The sequence below is a fragment of the Xenia sp. Carnegie-2017 genome, unplaced genomic scaffold, assembly GCF_021976095.1.
Source record: "Xenia sp. Carnegie-2017 unplaced genomic scaffold, XeniaSp_v1 HiC_scaffold_23, whole genome shotgun sequence".
Taxonomy (NCBI): domain Eukaryota; kingdom Metazoa; phylum Cnidaria; class Anthozoa; order Malacalcyonacea; family Xeniidae; genus Xenia; species Xenia sp. Carnegie-2017.
Genome location: NW_025813486.1, coordinates 16,542,131 through 16,561,531, shown reverse-complemented (window position 1 = coordinate 16,561,531; position 19,401 = coordinate 16,542,131). Strand labels below are relative to the sequence as shown.

At 32.9% G+C, this 19,401-nt stretch overlaps 3 long non-coding RNA genes across 3 annotated transcripts; 1 reads left to right on the top strand and 2 right to left on the bottom strand.

The window, feature by feature from the left end:
• Positions 1 to 1,979: 1,979 nt before the first annotated feature.
• On the bottom strand, positions 1,980 to 4,674 carry LOC124448281. The gene is made up of 3 exons (XR_006948998.1): positions 4,535 to 4,674; positions 4,171 to 4,238; positions 1,980 to 2,275 (listed from the first exon to the last, which is right to left on the bottom strand). It is a non-coding gene; the product is annotated as an uncharacterized LOC124448281 (long non-coding RNA).
• A 6,587-nt stretch (positions 4,675 to 11,261) lies between these two features.
• Positions 11,262 to 11,960, bottom strand: LOC124448581. Its single transcript, XR_006949154.1, has 2 exons — positions 11,750 to 11,960; positions 11,262 to 11,533 (listed from the first exon to the last, which is right to left on the bottom strand). It is a non-coding gene; the product is annotated as an uncharacterized LOC124448581 (long non-coding RNA).
• Positions 11,961 to 12,847: 887 nt separating this feature from the next.
• On the top strand, positions 12,848 to 15,520 carry LOC124448301. The gene is made up of 3 exons (XR_006949011.1): positions 12,848 to 12,981; positions 13,278 to 13,345; positions 15,226 to 15,520. It is a non-coding gene; the product is annotated as an uncharacterized LOC124448301 (long non-coding RNA).
• Positions 15,521 to 19,401: the final 3,881 nt, after the last annotated feature.

Below are 19,401 nucleotides of genomic sequence, written 5' to 3'. Positions count from 1 at the left end.
TTCACAATAGGTCCACGAGACATGGCGATTTAAATTTAGTGTGTCCCAAATACCTAAGAAATAACGATGGTGGCAAGGCATTCAGTGTTGACGCAGTTAAGTTATGGAACAGCCTTCCCCATGATATCAAAAAAGCCTAGTATAAATCTATTCAAAACAGCTGTGAAAAAGCATTTTATAAGCTCATATAAAAACCTGGACAACTTTGAAACAATATTAAGCAATAGCACACTACCTAATTTTAATTTTAATTTTTTATAAATTAATTTTATCTTTCTGAATATTTTTTATGTGTCCTGCTATTTTTATCATAGAATTTTGTAATTATTTATATATTTATTCATTTATCAGTTTTTGTAATGCTGTATAATCTAGTTAGAGGGCCACAGGTTTGTCAGCTTTTCAGCTGTTACGTGTCCCCCTCTTCAAATAAAGTCCTTATTATTATTATTATTATTATTACACAGTAGATTTAATGCAGATGCAACTAAACCGAGTTATTATACAAAACGAAGAATTCAATTTAAACTAATCACCACTTAACCAGAGCAATTAATGGTGCTCATTGCAAGCTACGTATTCTATTTTAAAATCAGTGAGACTCATACGATCTCGATCTGTCTGCGTTTGCTGACTTGTGCATGCGTATGGATTATGACAAAGTGGTGAAGACGATTTTGCTCAATGGTAACGCGAATGTACGTTTTTTTCCCTGAAGAGTAAAGAATGAGACTACGTCAGTGGTATTCTTGAAAGGGTGTAAAGACGTTTATGAACTTTATTAAACATTGAAAAAGACGGAAGTGTTCGTATATCACAAATTGTGGTAATTCAAGTTTTATATACATACTTGGAATTTGATTTTAACGTAACTTTTACTTGTTAACGGTCTTCCAATAAATCTGAAAGAATTGATTGTTATCCTTCTAGTCAATTTAAATCATATTCTTCTTTGTTCTTGGAGTTCCTGTAATCTGCGTGATAGTAAATCATTTAGAACGAGGAAAAGTTACGGCGAATAAGGATGTATTAGGCAACATTTTGGCAATGTTAATCAACATTTTCAGGGGGATAAGCTCCCCATTACAAAATTTACGAGCTAAAGCCCCTAGCTTCACACAAGTTAAATTTCTCATCTTGTATTGCGATGTTTTTGACTGCCTATAATTCGTGAAAATGCACCAGTGATTTCACAAGTGATACAAATGACACAATACTGCGCGGACAGTTTTGCCTATATGCTCGTTTAATCCACAACTTGTTTACGAATTTTTTTTCAGTCTAGCTACAGAAAATAAATGTCAAAAGTGGCTACTAAACATTTTGATTTCAGTTTTATTTGTCAATAAAATTGTTTTCACTAAATATAATTTTACAATTGCTTACGAACCAAGAAAACTACGAAGTCTGATGTTTATATTTCTCAAACAGCGGAAGAGTTATAGAACTTAAAAAACATAGTTTTACATTTGGATTAATTTACTTCGTAAATCGTAATCATTAAAAATCATGTTTTTCATGTAGGAAATAACTTACAGAAATTAACCAAACTTACACCCCCCAAAAGACGGGAAATAACCTTTGAGGGATTAGAAATTTAGAAATTTCGCAGGAGGGGGCATATCCCGTGAAGAGATGGCTACCACTAAGGTTGTCGAAAGGTCATTGAATATCAACACCAACAGTCCTTCTCAGGACTCTACTACTCTAAACGATCGACATCTACAAATATGATATGAGCAACCTCAAAGAAGAAATCGTAGATTGTTAACATGCACTTGCAAATTTCCTGTAAACAAACAACATTTGCAAAAGGACAACTACAGTGGATTGATAACACGGATACTTTTGCTATATTCTGACTAGTAAATTAGGTTTGAATCTTTTCTTAAATAAGCATAAAAAAGATTTTTATTTTCCATCTTACATGATTTGGTCACTGTATATTGGTCATTATGAAACAAAATTCAATCAATGTATTACGAGCAAAGAATGAATTCAATATTTTATTGATTCCAAAACATGATACAAATTTTAAAAATAAATTTGTGATAATGTAAGACCAACGATTGTCCTAGGCTAGTTGCTTGACGCTCTTGGCTCCTCCCGAAAATCCACCATACGCTTTGAAATTTGGAATTTTGTCACCTGGTTTTGCTTGGTGACTTCTGCCAGCATAATTGTGCTCTGAATAAAACTCCCAAGAGCCCTTTGCGCCTGATAGATCAGCTGACAGAGCAGGGGGGGATAAATATCCTTCACTAGCTGTATAGATCTAAAAAGACATAACGAAAAATGCTCTACTGCTTTATGTTGACAACAATTTTGAAAGTAATAAATTTTGACCATTGTAGGTTATATGTAGGGCAAATTTTTAATTACTCTGTTATGGGATGCATAAGAGTAAATGTGTAAGTCTCGAAATGTACAGCAGTTAACATGTACAAGAAAAGAAACAAACGAAACGTGTCTTGTGTACAAACTTTACAAAAAATTCGTCAAAGTAAAGTCTTAATAATATAACGAATAAATTATCTAAATGAAATTATAAAACATTATTATATGGCGAGCGTCACTTCCGGCAAAATGGAGCGTTTTGATTGACTCAGAAACATTTTTGTCCGTCCATTATTTTCCCGTATTCGACTAGGGTGCAAAATCGCGTAATTTTACTGTCAAAACTAAACAAACTTCGTAATGCATACAGCAAAACGCAAAATAAACGAAACAAAAAAAAACCATTTACGAATGTTATTCGAAGGAAAAACACTTGGAAAACAGTTTAACTATCCAGACGATACAATTTGAAACGATTTTGTTTTTTATGGACGAAAACAAGAAAAGTAAAAGCCAACTCGTACAAAACAGCAAGGACGAGAAAGAAAGCAAGCTTCGTTTCAGGTCAAATAATGCCATATAATCAGCCTTTTAATAACCTCGCTTTCTCGGTCTTTACTAAGAAATGTCGGACCTCTGTCTTTTTGTACAAACCTCGCCCTACGGGCTCGGTCTGTACAAAAACACCTCGGTACGTTATTTCTCCGTAAAGACCTCGCGCTTGGTTATTAAGGGCTTAATAGTCATCTTTTTGATAAAAATCAAATGTTTGACCGCCACATGTTACAAAGTTAAAGTGCATTTTATTCATAATACGCTAAGATTTCACAAAATGTGCCCGAAATGGAATAATTTCTAAGCTTTAAGTAACACGGATATGGACATAAGTTAGTGTTGTAATTGCACAAAATTTTGCAAAATCAAATTTCATTGCCTTGGCAATTTGTTTATGCAATGGCCTTTAAATTTTGTGGCTGAAGCGTACAATGTGTCCTTGTAATTTTCCACTGCAATTGTCCTGCAACATATTACATTATGTTACCAAGCCTTTACACAGGTTCCTCCAATGTTTCATGTCGTTATTGCGATAATCGGGAAAATGTTCATCAAGTAGAACTGCAAATTACTGTGAATACAAGTGACAACAAAGAAAAAAGAAGAGAAACAATTTATAAAAGAAACTACCATTTGACAAATAGCTGATTTTTTGTCGGCAATTAAATAAAGAGATGTAAAATTTTTATCAAGATTTGCGGAAAAGATGTGGAAAAATCGCTCATTAACTAAAACAATTACCAAATGAATTTTCAAAAGCTGAGAGAATGATGTACATGCGTGCGCGTGTTCATAAGAATATAAACATGTCATTCCTTCTATTTGATGAAGTCTCATTTCGATTGTCTGAAATGTGTACGTATTTTAATTGCACGATGTAAAAGAAATTTCTTTCAAGTTTAGTCATTCAGCGAGAAAATATAGCTATATTGTAAATTTATTTAAATTCTGATTCTCCATATTTGTTTAGTAAAATGACACATATGTCTAGTCAAAGTTAAAAAGGAGAGGTTATGGCCACATATGTACATAGGGAAAAAGTCTACGTGATTTTCAAGTAAAACTTTTGTGAAATATCATGGCTTATTTAAATATGTCAAACCCGTCTTACTACGCATCATGCTTTGACCAATGACAATTCAATTTAATTTATGAGCAACCTTTACTTGTTTTTGTTCGAATATACATTTACATGTTCGTGATTCGACAAATTGCATTGTAATTTTATGTGTCATTTTCCGATGTTTCAAAACAAAATTTTCCAACGTTAAAGCATACCTGTTCCGATCCACCATACTGTGTTTCAGGATAAACTATGATTTGATTGTCTCCCATGTTGTCTTCTTCTGCAAATGCAAAAATGAAAAGCATATAGTTATATAATAGTTATTATTAGCATTATTTAGTCCATTTTCTAGAGAGCTCAGAAAGAAAACACATCATTTGTTTGTTTGGCACCATGAGTTTACTTTGGTTTATATGTGATAGATTTGTTTTTTAAGGGAAAAGTAATTGGTTTGTTTGATTACCCACCAAAAAATAAACACATCTCTAAGTATGAAAGAATGAATTAGATAAATTGATCAAAAACGAAGATAGTTGCTTATTATATTTGCAATAGGATATAGAAATAACGACGTACTTTACAGAATTCTTCTTGATATTTCTTAGATAAAAGCTTCTTCGTTCCCAATGGATTGTTAGAGCACTATGAATGTTTCTGTGATGTGATCCTTTTTATAATCACCCGAGCAAAAATCGTGCGTGCAGTTCGATAAGCGGGCTGGGAGAGGTTTCCAAGTATTATTTGAAGCAAAGCCAAGGTGACAAGGCTAAGCATTGTTATTAAATGAATAATTGTATTGTTATATTGGCTTTACAACAAAAAGTTGTTGTCGGTAACTGTCTAAAAATATCGTGAATAGAGTTAATATGTTCTTCAAGGTTGTTGGTTAAAACAAGCAGACATACATGACTTAATGTCTGATGATTAGCTAATGAGCAGAGAAAACTGCAACTATCTCACCGAGTCTTCGATTAGTTTATTTCTACAATGTTATTTGTTGAAGTGTACATATAAGGCTTCCAAGAACAAGTGAATTAATGACCCACTGCATACGTTCGCTTTTCCCTCATGTTACTCTTGCATACTTTTCTCAAGAAATCATGGATGTCCAGCTTAATAACCATTAATTCAATAAACTAAATTTGAGGTTGTTTATGACGTCGATCGTCTATTCTGTTCATTATGAGAGTACGCGCGTGTTTCTACTAATCCCACCAAGTCTTTGTCAATATTTCTGCTATGAAATTCACTCGTTTCAAGCAAGGGTAATTTCTTTAAAACTTATTCTCTTTATTACTGCAACAGTTTACGTGCAATTTTTATTTTTGTGCAAACAAAAATTTCGTATATTCATTAGTTTTCACAACGCTCGTGATGATAAATTGAAAGCGGAAATTTATTGTTTCGGTTCGTCTTACGTTCACAGTACGACGCACATATTGGCCACAAAAGTACAATGCAAACGGAACTTTGTTAATTTGTTGTTTCCAGTGATACATTTTAAAAACGCATATATTTTGTACGAATGTGTAAGAAGAATCTCTTTTCCCTAAAACATTTTTCACACGCTACATCCTCTATGTACAACGTGTGATTTATTCCCGAAGTATTTTTTAGCTAGTATGGCGATGTTTTCTGTATTCTTGACAGTACATAATTTTTTCATTAGTCCAATACTATGAGTTAACTATTGTTTTACCTTAATGAAATATAATTTAGTCTCGCCGCATCAATTGAGAGAAGGAGAAATCCGCCTTGCTTTTAATGGTAACGAAAGAGAAGTTTGTAATAAACAATACAGCAAAAACTGGATGGTAAGGATTGAAATGCTTCTTATAGTTTGTACTTTGTAAGTAAACTATTTTGTTTCTTTCATGACTACTTTAAAGAATAGTATATCTACATCATGCATAGCCAGTAGCGGATCCAGCGTTAGTCAAACTAAATTATGGCTCCTTAATTTTGATTTCAAAGTACTTTCAGAAAAACACTATTGGTTTTGAATTTCTAAAGAATATAATTTTGTGTAGGCGGAAGACGTACAAGCAACAAAAAAGTTCCGTTCTAAAAATTTTAATCAACATTTTACAAACATTATGAAAGAACCAAATGTTTACCTTTACTTTTATCCTGTGTTAGCAATACAAGTCAAGTTGTATGTAAGTTTTTCTATTATATCTTCAATCAATAACTAATTCACAATCAAACTGTAAGATATAGTTGAAACTAGCAATATGTTTTGATATAGCAAACTGTCCTATTAAACTGATATATTATACTATTGTATTATGGTATTTCCAAAGAATCTCAACGGTTTTATTTACATGAAGCATGAACTTTTTTACTACACATGATTTTTGTGTTTTGTCAGTAAAATTATTTTCGATTCATTTGTCTACATGCACAGTTTTAATCTGCTGATCATCAAATGAAAGAACTTGAACTGTGTTGTGTGTCAATATAAGTGCCAATATAACAATACAATTATTCATTTAATAACAATGCTTAGCCTTGTCACCTTGGCTTTGCTTTAAATAATACTTGGAAACCTCTCCCAGCCCGCTTATCGAACTGCACGTACGATTTTCGCTCGGGTGATTATAAAAAGGATCACATCACAGAAACATTCATAGTGCTCTAACAATCCATTGGGAACGAAGAAACTTTTATCTAAGAAATATCAAGAAGAATTATGTAAAGTACGTCGTTATTTCTATATCCTATTGCAAATATATTAAGCCACTTGGAAGCGATGCGATGATTTCAATATTGCTGAGATAGCGACCTTTTTTATTCTCTAGTAATAGTGACGCAGATGCACTCAGTGGATGGAACTTTCTGCTCATGTTATCAAACGTTACTCCTCCACATAGATAATGATATTGAATTTCTTGTTGTAAAAATAAAATGAAACGTTTGCACAACGAGTATTTTTCATTTTTAGATTAACAATATAGTTTTTCGGTAGAGTATTAGACACAAATTAAAGGAATGAAAACATGTATTCTAATGGCTTTGTTAGGGTTGCAATTTTTTTCTGGATTCATTTTATACTATATTTTGTATTATCAATTCTAAACATTAAGTCTGGAGAATTGAACTGAACAATCGTGAAAAAGAATAAAATTGATCGAGTGTGTATTGCTAATTTAATATCTAAATCCCAAGCAGCTAAATATAAGCGGTTGATTTAATACTGCTTTGGCAAATACTGGTCGATTTACTATTCTAGAAAGATATTATATTTTGATCTTTAATTATGAGGAAAGATTAGAGGTGTCTTTTTAAGAAGTTAAAAGCAACGTATTCAATGTTGTTGATAGTATCTTAAATACTTTTTATTGGTATTTTTTCTAATATTTACTAATCTCTTTCTAGAATTTTATTTAAAGCAAAGCCAAGGTGACAAGGCTAAGCATTGTTATTAAATGAATAATTGTATTGTTATATTGGCACTTATATTGACACACAACACAGTTCAAGTTCTTTCATTTGATGATCAGCAGATTAAAACTGTGCATGTAGACAAATGAATCGAAAATAATTTTACTGACAAAACAAAAATCATGTGTAGTAAAAAGTTCATGCTTCATGTAAATAAAACCGTTGAGATTCTTTGAAATACCATAATACAATAGTATAATATATCAGTTTAATAGGACAGTTTGCTATATCAAAACATATTGCTAGTTTCAACTATATCTTACAGTTTGATTGTGAATTAGTTATTGATTGAAGGTATAATGAAAACTTACATACAACTTGACTTGTATTGCTAACACAGGATAAAGTAAAGGTAAACATTTGGTTCTTTCAATGTTTGTAAAATGTTGATTAAAATTTTAGAACGGAACTTTTTGTTGCTTGCGTTTCCGCCTACACAAAATTATATTCTTTAGAAATTCAAAACCAATAGTGTTTTTCTGAAAATTGCTTTGAAATCAAAGGAGCCATAATTTAGATTTGACTAACGCTGGATCGTACTGGCTATGCATGAATATACTATTCTTTAGTAGTCATGAAAACAAAATAGTTTACTACAAAGTACAAACTATAAGCATTTCAATCCTTACCATCCAGTTTTTGCTGTATTGTTTATTACAAACTTCTTTTCGTTACCATTAAAAGCAAGGCGGATTTCTCCTTCTCTCAATTGATGCGGCGAGACTAAATTATATTTCATTGAGTAAAACAATAGTTAACTCATAGTATTGGACTAATGAAAAATTATGTACTGTCAAGAATACAGTAAACATCGCCATACTAGCTAAAAATACTTGAATAAATCACACGTTGTACATAGAGGATGTAGCGTGTGAAAATGTTTTAGGAAAAGAGATTCTTCTTACATTCGTACAAAATATATGCGTTTTAAAATGTATCACTGGAAACAACGAATTAACAAGTTCCGTTTGCATTTTTTGTATGTGCGTCGTGAACGGAAGACGAACCGAAACAATAAATTTCCGCTTTCAATTTATCATCACGAGCGTTGTGAAAACTAATGAATATACGAAATTTTTGTTTGCACAAAAATAAAAATTGCACGTAAACTGTTGCAGTAATAAAGAGAATAAGTTTTAAAATTACCGCTTGAAACGAGTGATTTCATAGCAGAAATGATTGACAAATACTTGTGAGCGCGCATACTCTCATAATGAACAGAATAGACGATCGACGTCATAAACAACCTAAATTTAGTTTATTGAATTAATGGTTATAAGCTGGACATCCATGATTTCTTGAAAAAAGTATGCAAAATAACATGAGGAAAAAGCGAACGTATGCAGTGGTCATAATTCACTTGTTCTTGGAAACCTTATATGTACACTTCAACAAATAACATTGTAGAAATAAACTAATCGAAGACTCGGTGAGATAGTTGCTTTCTGTCATTAGCTAATCATCAGACATTAAGTCATGTATATCTGCTTGTTTTAACCAACAACCTTGAAGAACATATTAACTCTATTCGATATTTTTAGACGTTACCGACAACAACTTTTTTGTAAAGCCAATAACAATACAATTATTCATTTAATAACAATGCTTAGCCTTGTCACCTTGGCTTTGCTTCAAATAATACTTGAAACCTCTCGGAACCGATTTTTGCTCGGGTGATTATAAAAAGGATCACATCACAGAAACATTCATAGTGCTCTAACAATCCATTGGGAACCAAGAAACTTTTATCTAAGAAATACCAAGAAGAATTATGTAAAGTACGTCGGATCGTGACTAAAACACCACACGAGTACATACGAGTACATACGAGTAACATACGAGTGACATACGAGTACATACGAGTAACACACAAGTACATACGAGTAACATACGAGTACATACGAGTGACATACGACTATTTTCTGGTCAACAAATGAGAAACAACACAATTTCTTCAATACATTATTTTGCGTTTATTTTCCTTGTATTTGTGGACTTTGGGGCAAACATTCGATGGATTTAAATACTGAAAGGTATTTTACTTTCATACCGAATTCATTTGTATGTTTTAGTTGAATTTGTTATAGATATTTTGTCGATGCGATTTACCAGTATTTGAGCGCTTTTTGACACACTTTCACCTAGGAAGTACATATTTATGAAAGCGATTATACATTCATTTTGACTCTGAAGATGACTACCGCTAAGGTTGTCGAAACGTCAGTCAACAACAACAAAAACAGTCCTTCTCAGGACTATAACAATCTGGACAATCTACATTTACAAACATGTAACGATACTCCCGGCTTCAAACCATTTACTTTATAGATAAGGATCCAAAATGCACGAATTTCACCGAATGGCTAAGTATAGTTAACTGTTTTGCCATTGTAAATACTCACTACGATCTGTTTTGCAATTTTTACTTCCTACACTTTTTAAAATAAAATCAACGATGAAAATCAACTTTGTTTTCTAAAAAATATTACCATATTTAAACTGAATTAAAACTATAGCTATAAACAATAAATCTTACGCTATTTCTTGAATATCAACATTTATGTAAAACGTTTACATGTGTCAAAAAGCGCTCAAATACTCAACTTGGAAACCTCTCCCAGCCCGCTTATCGAACTGCACGTACAATTTTCTCTCGGATAATATCTTACTTCCTACACTTTTTAAAATAAAATCTATTTACCTAAACCAAATCGCATCGACAAAATATCTATAACAAATTCAACTAAAACATACAAATGAATGTAGTATGAAAGTAAAATACCTTTTCAGCATTTAAATCCATCAAATGATTGCCCCAAAGTCCACACAAATACAAGGAAAAATAAACGCAAATATCAATGTATTGAAGAAATTGTGTTGTTTCTCATTTGTTGACCAGAAAATAGTCGTATGTCACTCGTATGTACTCGTATGTTATTCGTATGTACTTGTATGTTACTCGTATGTACTCGTATGTCACTCGTATATACTCGTATGTACTCGTATGTACTCGTGTGGTGTTTTAGTCACGATCCGAGGTTAGCACTATTTTCCACCCAGCAAACCGCCCTTTACTTTGAAATATAATATTTTACACAATATAATATTTTACACAATCTAATATTTTACACAATATAATATTTTATATAATATTTTACACAATCGTCGAAAAACGACATATTTTCCAGCCAGGATTATAAGTTTATAACTTAAGGTGGTTGCATGAAAATTTAAACTGTAATATTTATCTGTAAATATTTTCATATGTTGATATTAAAAACTGTATTATAAAAATATAAAATTACTCGCGATCTCAAAACGACCTAGCACCAGAGCATGCATGGTTTCCTTTTAGCTTTTGGTTCTTTCCCATTAGCCGCCATCTTAAATTTATTTCCGATTGTGTAAAGTAAAGGGCGGTTTGCTGGGTGGAAAATAGTGCTAACCACGATCCGACGTACTTTACATAATTCTTCTTGATATTTCTTAGATAAAAGTTTCTTTGTTCCCAATGGATTGTTAGAGCACTATGAATGTTTCTGTGATGTGATCCTTTTTATAATCACCCGAGCGAAAATCGTACGTGCAGTTCGATAAGCGGGCTGGGAGAGGTTTCCAAGTATTATTTGAAGCAAAGCCAAGGTGACAAGGCTAAGCATTGTTATTAAATGAATAATTGTATTGTTATATTGGCACTTATATTGACACACAACACAGTTCAAGTTCTTTCATTTGATGATCAGCAGATTAAAACTGTGCATGTAGACAAATGAATCGAAAATAATTTTACTGACAAAACACAAAAATCATGTGTAGTAAAAAAAGTTCATGCTTCATGTAAATAAAACCGTTGAGATTCTTTGGAAATACCATAATACAATAGTATAATATATCAGTTTAATAGGACAGTTTGCTATATCAAAACATATTGCTAGTTTCAACTATATCTTACAGTTTGATTGTGAATTAGTTATTGATTGAAGATATAATAGAAAAACTTACATACAACTTGACTTGTATTGCTAACACAGGATAAAAGTAAAGGTAAACATTTGGTTCTTTCATAATGTTTGTAAAATGTTGATTAAAATTTTTAGAACGGAACTTTTTTGTTGCTTGTACGTCTTCCGCCTACACAAAATTATATTCTTTAGAAATTCAAAACCAATAGTGTTTTTCTGAAAGTACTTTGAAATCAAAATTAAGGAGCCATAATTTAGTTTGACTAACGCTGGATCCGCTACTGGCTATGCATGATGTAGATATACTATTCTTTAAAGTAGTCATGAAAGAAACAAAATAGTTTACTTACAAAGTACAAACTATAAGAAGCATTTCAATCCTTACCATCCAGTTTTTGCTGTATTGTTTATTACAAACTTCTCTTTCGTTACCATTAAAAGCAAGGCGGATTTCTCCTTCTCTCAATTGATGCGGCGAGACTAAATTATATTTCATTAAGGTAAAACAATAGTTAACTCATAGTATTGGACTAATGAAAAAATTATGTACTGTCAAGAATACAGAAAACATCGCCATACTAGCTAAAAAATACTTCGGGAATAAATCACACGTTGTACATAGAGGATGTAGCGTGTGAAAAATGTTTTAGGGAAAAGAGATTCTTCTTACATTCATTACAAAATATATGCGTTTTAAAATGTATCACTGGAAACAACAAATTAACAAAGTTCCGTTTGCATTGTACTTTTTGTGGCCAATATGTGCGTCGTACTGTGAACGTAAGACGAACCGAAACAATAAATTTCCGCTTTCAATTTATCATCACGAGCGTTGTGAAAACTAATGAATATACGAAATTTTTGTTTGCACAAAAATAAAAATTGCACGTAAACTGTTGCAGTAATAAAGAGAATAAGTTTTAAAGAAATTACCCTTGCTTGAAACGAGTGAATTTCATAGCAGAAATATTGACAAAGACTTGGTGGGATTAGTAGAAACACGCGCGTACTCATAATGAACAGAATAGACGATCGACGTCATAAACAACCTCAAATTTAGTTTATTGAATTAATGGTTATTAAGCTGGACATCCATGATTTCTTGAGAAAAGTATGCAAGAGTAACATGAGGGAAAAGCGAACGTATGCAGTGGGTCATTAATTCACTTGTTCTTGGAAGCCTTATATGTACACTTCAACAAATAACATTGTAGAAATAAACTAATCGAAGACTCGGTGAGATAGTTGCAGTTTTCTCTGCTCATTAGCTAATCATCAGACATTAAGTCATGTATGTCTGCTTGTTTTAACCAACAACCTTGAAGAACATATTAACTCTATTCACGATATTTTTAGACAGTTACCGACAACAACTTTTTGTTGTAAAGCCAATATAACAATACAATTATTCATTTAATAACAATGCTTAGCCTTGTCACCTTGGCTGCTTCAAATAATACTTGAAACCTCTCCCAGCCCGCTTATCGAACTGCACGCACGATTTTTGCTCGGGTGATTATAAAAAGGATCACATCACAGAAACATTCATAGTGCTCTAACAATCCATTGGGAACGAAGAAGCTTTTATCTAAGAAATATCAAGAAGAATTCTGTAAAGTACGTCGTTATTTCTATATCCTATTGCAAATATAATAAGCAACTATCTTCGTTTTTGATCAATTTATCTAATTCATTCTTTCATACTTAGAGATGTGTTTATTTTTTGGTGGGTAATCAAACAAACCAATTACTTTTCCCTTAAAAAACAAATCTATCACATATAAACCAAAGTAAACTCATGGTGCCAAACAAACAAATGATGTGTTTTCTTTCTGAGCTCTCTAGAAAATGGACTAAATAATGCTAATAATAACTATTATATAACTATATGCTTTTCATTTTTGCATTTGCAGAAGAAGACAACATGGGAGACAATCAAATCATAGTTTATCCTGAAACACAGTATGGTGGATCGGAACAGGTATGCTTTAACGTTGGAAAATTTTTGTTTTTGAAACATCGGAAAATGACATAAAAATTACAATGCAATTTGTCGAATCACGAACATGTAAATGTATATTCGAACAAAAACAAGTAAAGGTTGCTCATAAATTAAATTGAATTGTCATTGGTCAAAGCATGATGCGTAGTAAGACGGGTTTGACATATTTAAATAAGCCATGATATTTCACAAAAGTTTTACTTGAAAATCACGTAGACTTTTTCCCTATGTACATATGTGGCCATAACCTCTCCTTTTTAACTTTGACTAGACATATGTGTCATTTTACTAAACAAATATGGAGAATCAGAATTTAAATAAATTTACAATATAGCTATATTTTCTCGCTGAATGACTAAACTTGAAAGAAATTTCTTTTACATCGTGCAATTAAAATACGTACACATTTCAGACAATCGAAATGAGACTTCATCAAATAGAAGGAATGACATGTTTATATTCTTATGAACACGCGCACGCATGTACATCATTCTCTCAGCTTTTGAAAATTCATTTGGTAATTGTTTTAGTTAATGAGCGATTTTTCCACATCTTTTCCGCAAATCTTGATAAAATTTTACATCTCTTTATTTAATTGCCGACAAAAAATCAGCTATTTGTCAAATGGTAGTTTCTTTTATAAATTGTTTCTCTTCTTTTTTCTTTGTTGTCACTTGTATTCACAGTAATTTGCAGTTCTACTTGATGAACATTTTCCCGATTATCGCAATAACGACATGAAACATTGGAGGAACCTGTGTAAAGGCTTGGTAACATAATGTAATATGTTGCAGGACAATTGCAGTGGAAAATTACAAGGACACATTGTACGCTTCAGCCACAAAATTTAAAGGCCATTGCATAAACAAATTGCCAAGGCAATGAAATTTGATTTTGCAAAATTTTGTGCAATTACAACACTAACTTATGTCCATATCCGTGTTACTTAAAGCTTAGAAATTATTCCATTTCGGGCACATTTTGAAATCTTAGCGTATTATGAATAAAATGCACTTTAACTTTGTAACATGTGGCGGTCAAACATTTGATTTTTATCAAAAAGATGACTATTAAGCCCTTAATAACCAAGCGCGAGGTCTTTACGGAGAAATAACGTACCGAGGTGTTTTTGTACAGACCGAGCCCGTAGGGCGAGGTTTGTACAAAAGACAAAGTCCGACATTTCTTAGTAAAGACCGAGAAAGGAGATTATTAAAAGGCTGATTATATGGCATTATTTGACCTGAAACGAAGCTTGCTTTCTTTCTCGTCCTTGCTGTTTTGTACGAGTTGGCTTTTACTTTTCTTGTTTTCGTCCATAAAAAACAAAATCGTTTCAAATTGTATCGTCTGGATAGTTAAACTGTTTTCCAAGTGTTTTCCTTCGAATAACATTCGTAAATGGTTTTTGTTTCGTTTATTTTGCGTTTTGCTGTATGCATTACGAAGTTTGTTTAGTTTTGACAGTAAAATTACGCGATTTTGCACCCTAGTCGAATACGGAAAATAATGGACGGACAAAAATGTTTCTGAGTCAATCAAAACGCTCCATTTGCCGGAAGTGACGCTCGCCATATAATAATGTTTTATAATTTCATTTAGATAATTTATTCGTTATATTATTAAGACTTTACTTTGACGAATTTTTGTAAAGTTTGTACACAGACACGTTTCGTTTGTTTCTTTTCTTGTACATGTTAACTGCTGTACATTTCGAGACTTACACATTTATTCTTATGCATCCCATAACAGAGTAATTAAAATTTGCCCTACATATAACCTACAATGGTCAAAATTTATTACTTTCAAAATTGTTGTCAACATAAAGCAGTAGAGCATTTTTCGTTATGTCTTTTTAGATCTATACAGCTAGTGAAGGATATTTATCCCCCCCTGCTCTGTCAGCTGATCTATCAGGCGCAAAGGGCTCTTGGGAGTTTATTCAGAGCACAATTATGCTGGCAGAAGTCACCAAGCAAAACCAGGTGACAAAATTCCAAATTTCAAAGCGTATGGTGGATTTTCGGGAGGAGCCAAGAGCGTCAAGCAACTAGCCTAGGACAATCGTTGGTCTTACATTATCACAAATTTATTTTTAAAATTTGTATCATGTTTTGGAATCAATAAAATATTGAATTCATTCTTTGCTCGTAATACATTGATTGAATTTTGTTTCATAATGACCAATATACAGTGACCAAATCATGTAAGATGGAAAATAAAAATCTTTTTTATGCTTATTTAAGAAAAGATTCAAACCTAATTTACTAGTCAGAATATAGCAAAAGTATCCGTGTTATCAATCCACTGTAGTTGTCCTTTTGCAAATGTTGTTTGTTTACAGGAAATTTGCAAGTGCATGTTAACAATCTACGATTTCTTCTTTGAGGTTGCTCATATCATATTTGTAGATGTCGATCGTTTAGAGTAGTAGAGTCCTGAGAAGGACTGTTGGTGTTGATATTCAATGACCTTTCGACAACCTTAGTGGTAGCCATCTCTTCACGGGATATGCCCCTCCTGCGAAATTTCTAAATTTCTAATCCCTCAAAGGTTATTTCCCGTCTTTTGGGGGGTGTAAGTTTGGTTAATTTCTGTAAGTTATTTCCTACATGAAAAACATGATTTTTAATGATTACGATTTACGAAGTAAATTAATCCAAATGTAAAACTATGTTTTTAAGTTCTATAACTCTTCCGCTGTTTGAGAAATATAAACATCAGACTTCGTAGTTTTCTTGGTTCGTAAGCAATTGTAAAATTATATTTAGTGAAAACAATTTTATTGACAAATAAAAACTGAAATCAAAATGTTTAGTAGCCACTTTTGACATTTATTTTCTGTAGCTAGACTGAAAAAAAATTCGTAAACAAGTTGTGGATTAAACGAGCATATAGGCAAAACTGTCCGCGCAGTATTGTGTCATTTGTATCACTTGTGAAATCACTGGTGCATTTTCACGAATTATAGGCAGTCAAAAACATCGCAATACAAGATGAGAAATTTAACTTGTGTGAAGCTAGGGGCTTTAGCTCGTAAATTTTGTAATGGGGAGCTTATCCCCCTGAAAATGTTGATTAACATTGCCAAAATGTTGCCTAATACATCCTTATTCGCCGTAACTTTTCCTCGTTCTAAATGATTTACTATCACGCAGATTACAGGAACTCCAAGAACAAAGAAGAATATGATTTAAATTGACTAGAAGGATAACAATCAATTCTTTCAGATTTATTGGAAGACCGTTAACAAGTAAAAGTTACGTTAAAATCAAATTCCAAGTATGTATATAAAACTTGAATTACCACAATTTGTGATATACGAACACTTCCGTCTTTTTCAATGTTTAATAAAGTTCATAAACGTCTTTACACCCTTTCAAGAATACCACTGACGTAGTCTCATTCTTTACTCTTCAGGGAAAAAAACGTACATTCGCGTTACCATTGAGCAAAATCGTCTTCACCACTTTGTCATAATCCATACGCATGCACAAGTCAGCAAACGCAGACAGATCGAGATCGTATGAGTCTCACTGATTTTAAAATAGAATACGTAGCTTGCAATGAGCACCATTAATTGCTCTGGTTAAGTGGTGATTAGTTTAAATTGAATTCTTCGTTTTGTATAATAACTCGGTTTAGTTGCATCTGCATTAAATCTACTGTGTAATAATAATAATAATAATAATAAGGACTTTATTTGAAGAGGGGGACACGTAACAGCTGAAAAGCTGACAAACCTGTGGCCCTCTAACTAGATTATACAGCATTACAAAAAACTGATAAATGAATAAATATATAAATAATTACAAAATTCTATGATAAAAATAGCAGGACACATAAAAAATATTCAGAAAGATAAAATTAATTTATAAAAAATTAAAATTAAAATTAGGTAGTGTGCTATTGCTTAATATTGTTTCAAAGTTGTCAGGTTTTATATGAGCTTATAAAATGCTTTTCACAGCTGTTTTGAATAGATTTATACTAGGCTTTTTTGATATCATGGGAAGGCTGTTCCATAACTTAACTGCGTCAACACTGAATGCCTTGCCACCATCGTTATTTCTTAGGTATTTGGGACACACTAAATTTAAATCGCCATGTCTCGTGGACCTATTGTGAACAGAACTGTTCGTCTTGAACAAATCTTTGATATAAATAGGAACATCGCATTTGAGGCTCTTAAAATCATGGCACATTTGTTTAGTTTATTTCGTCAAAAAAGGCAACCAGCCTAGTTTACTAAAGTTTACAACACTTCTAGAATAAGGGTCTACTCCAAGAATTACTCAGGCAGCCCTTTTCTGTAACCTTAGGAGACAGTGGAGTTCTTTAACGTCGCAGGTATTCCAAACCATGCTCCATACATAAGGACGGGTTTAATCAAAGCGTTGTAGTATAAAGTCTTTCTTTTATTGGAAGGTATCTCTTTATCTTTTTCAATAAACCAATACGCAGAGAAAGCTTGGCCTTTAGGCTAGAAATGTGGTCACTAAATGTAAGATCTTGATCGAGTGTTACACTGTTGGGAATAAGTTATGTAATTGAATGTCCTACTGACAGAGAGACAAATTCTCCTTAGTTGTTTTAATTTCGTTAACCAATAGGCTTAAAAGAATTTTGATTGATGTTTTGTTGTAAATGAGTTGAAGAGAGAGTCTGAGTGAGTGAGCGATATACGTATTTGATAAACATTGCCAGGGAATAAAAATTTCGTTATTCAAAAGCTTGAGTTGTTGCATCTATTCGACATATTCAAAGGGAATATTGCCTGGGCGACGGGCAAGATTCACAAAACGTGGCACCTCCGACGGGATAAGAAAATAGTTCGATCAAGAACAAGAATTCGTATTGAAACATGTCGAAGCAGGAAGCTGCGGAGCTAGGAAGCAAAACTCAAGCATATTACGATCACTTGCGGGAAAACTGAGAGAATTCTTGCGTCAGATAATCACGGGAGAATCGAAAGACATCGTGATGCGTTAAATGAATTAGTAAAGAAGCAGATACCGCCAAACGTACAGTCGAAGGGTTGAAAATAGCTAGCGGCGAAAAGTCGAAAGCATTTCCGAGTGGGAGGAATCGATAGAAAATACCATCGGTCAAGCTGACAATGCAATAGAACAATTACGCAAGTGGCTTATGGAAGTGAATGAAAGTAAGAAAGCACATTTAAGAAAGGATCAGTTGAATTTCGAGAAAGAGTTGTATGAAACCAAGCTGCACTACAAGACTCAATTGGAAGAGTCCAAGAGGGACAAACCAGAAGAGACAGGAGAAATGAATTCTACAATTAGTGGCAATCTGGAAGCTAAACTACCAAAGCTAGTGATTTCAAAATTTAACGAAGCTACAAAGATTGGCCAAGATTCTGGAACCAGTTCAGCGAGACTATTGACAAATCAAATATTTCCAATGTAACAAAATTTTCATACTTGAGAGTTGCTTGAAAAACATGTCAAGTATTCCATAGAAGCACTACCTTTCACTAGTGAAGGGTATAACCGAGCAAAAGTATACTTCAGTCAAAGTATGGAAAGGAGTCAGAAGTGATTAAAGCCTACACCAAAGAAATTCTTGACTTACCCAACATACCAGATGCCAATGTACAGTGCATAAATTCTTGAAAGACTCACCTATGCAGTCTTTAGAAACTATGGGAAAACTGGAGCAGATCAATGGAAGTGTTGCAATGACATTGGACAAATTGTCTGGTATAAGAAGCGTGTACCGATCCCAACTGGGATGAATGGGATTACATTAAGCTAATAGAAGCCTTAACATTATGGACTAGGCGAAACCCTAGAAACCCTATGTGAAGGAGAAAGGAAGGAAAATAAAACAGTCCCGTGAAAGAGTATTCAACACCAAATTCGGTCAGCGAAAATGTATATATGCGATGCAAACGATCATAAATCAGTTGACTGCTCAAAGGTGACGGATATCAACGAAAGAAACAAATATTGGCAAAAGCGCGCTGCTTCAACTGTACCGAGAGAAGGGCATAGAGCAGCCGATTGTACAAGTAA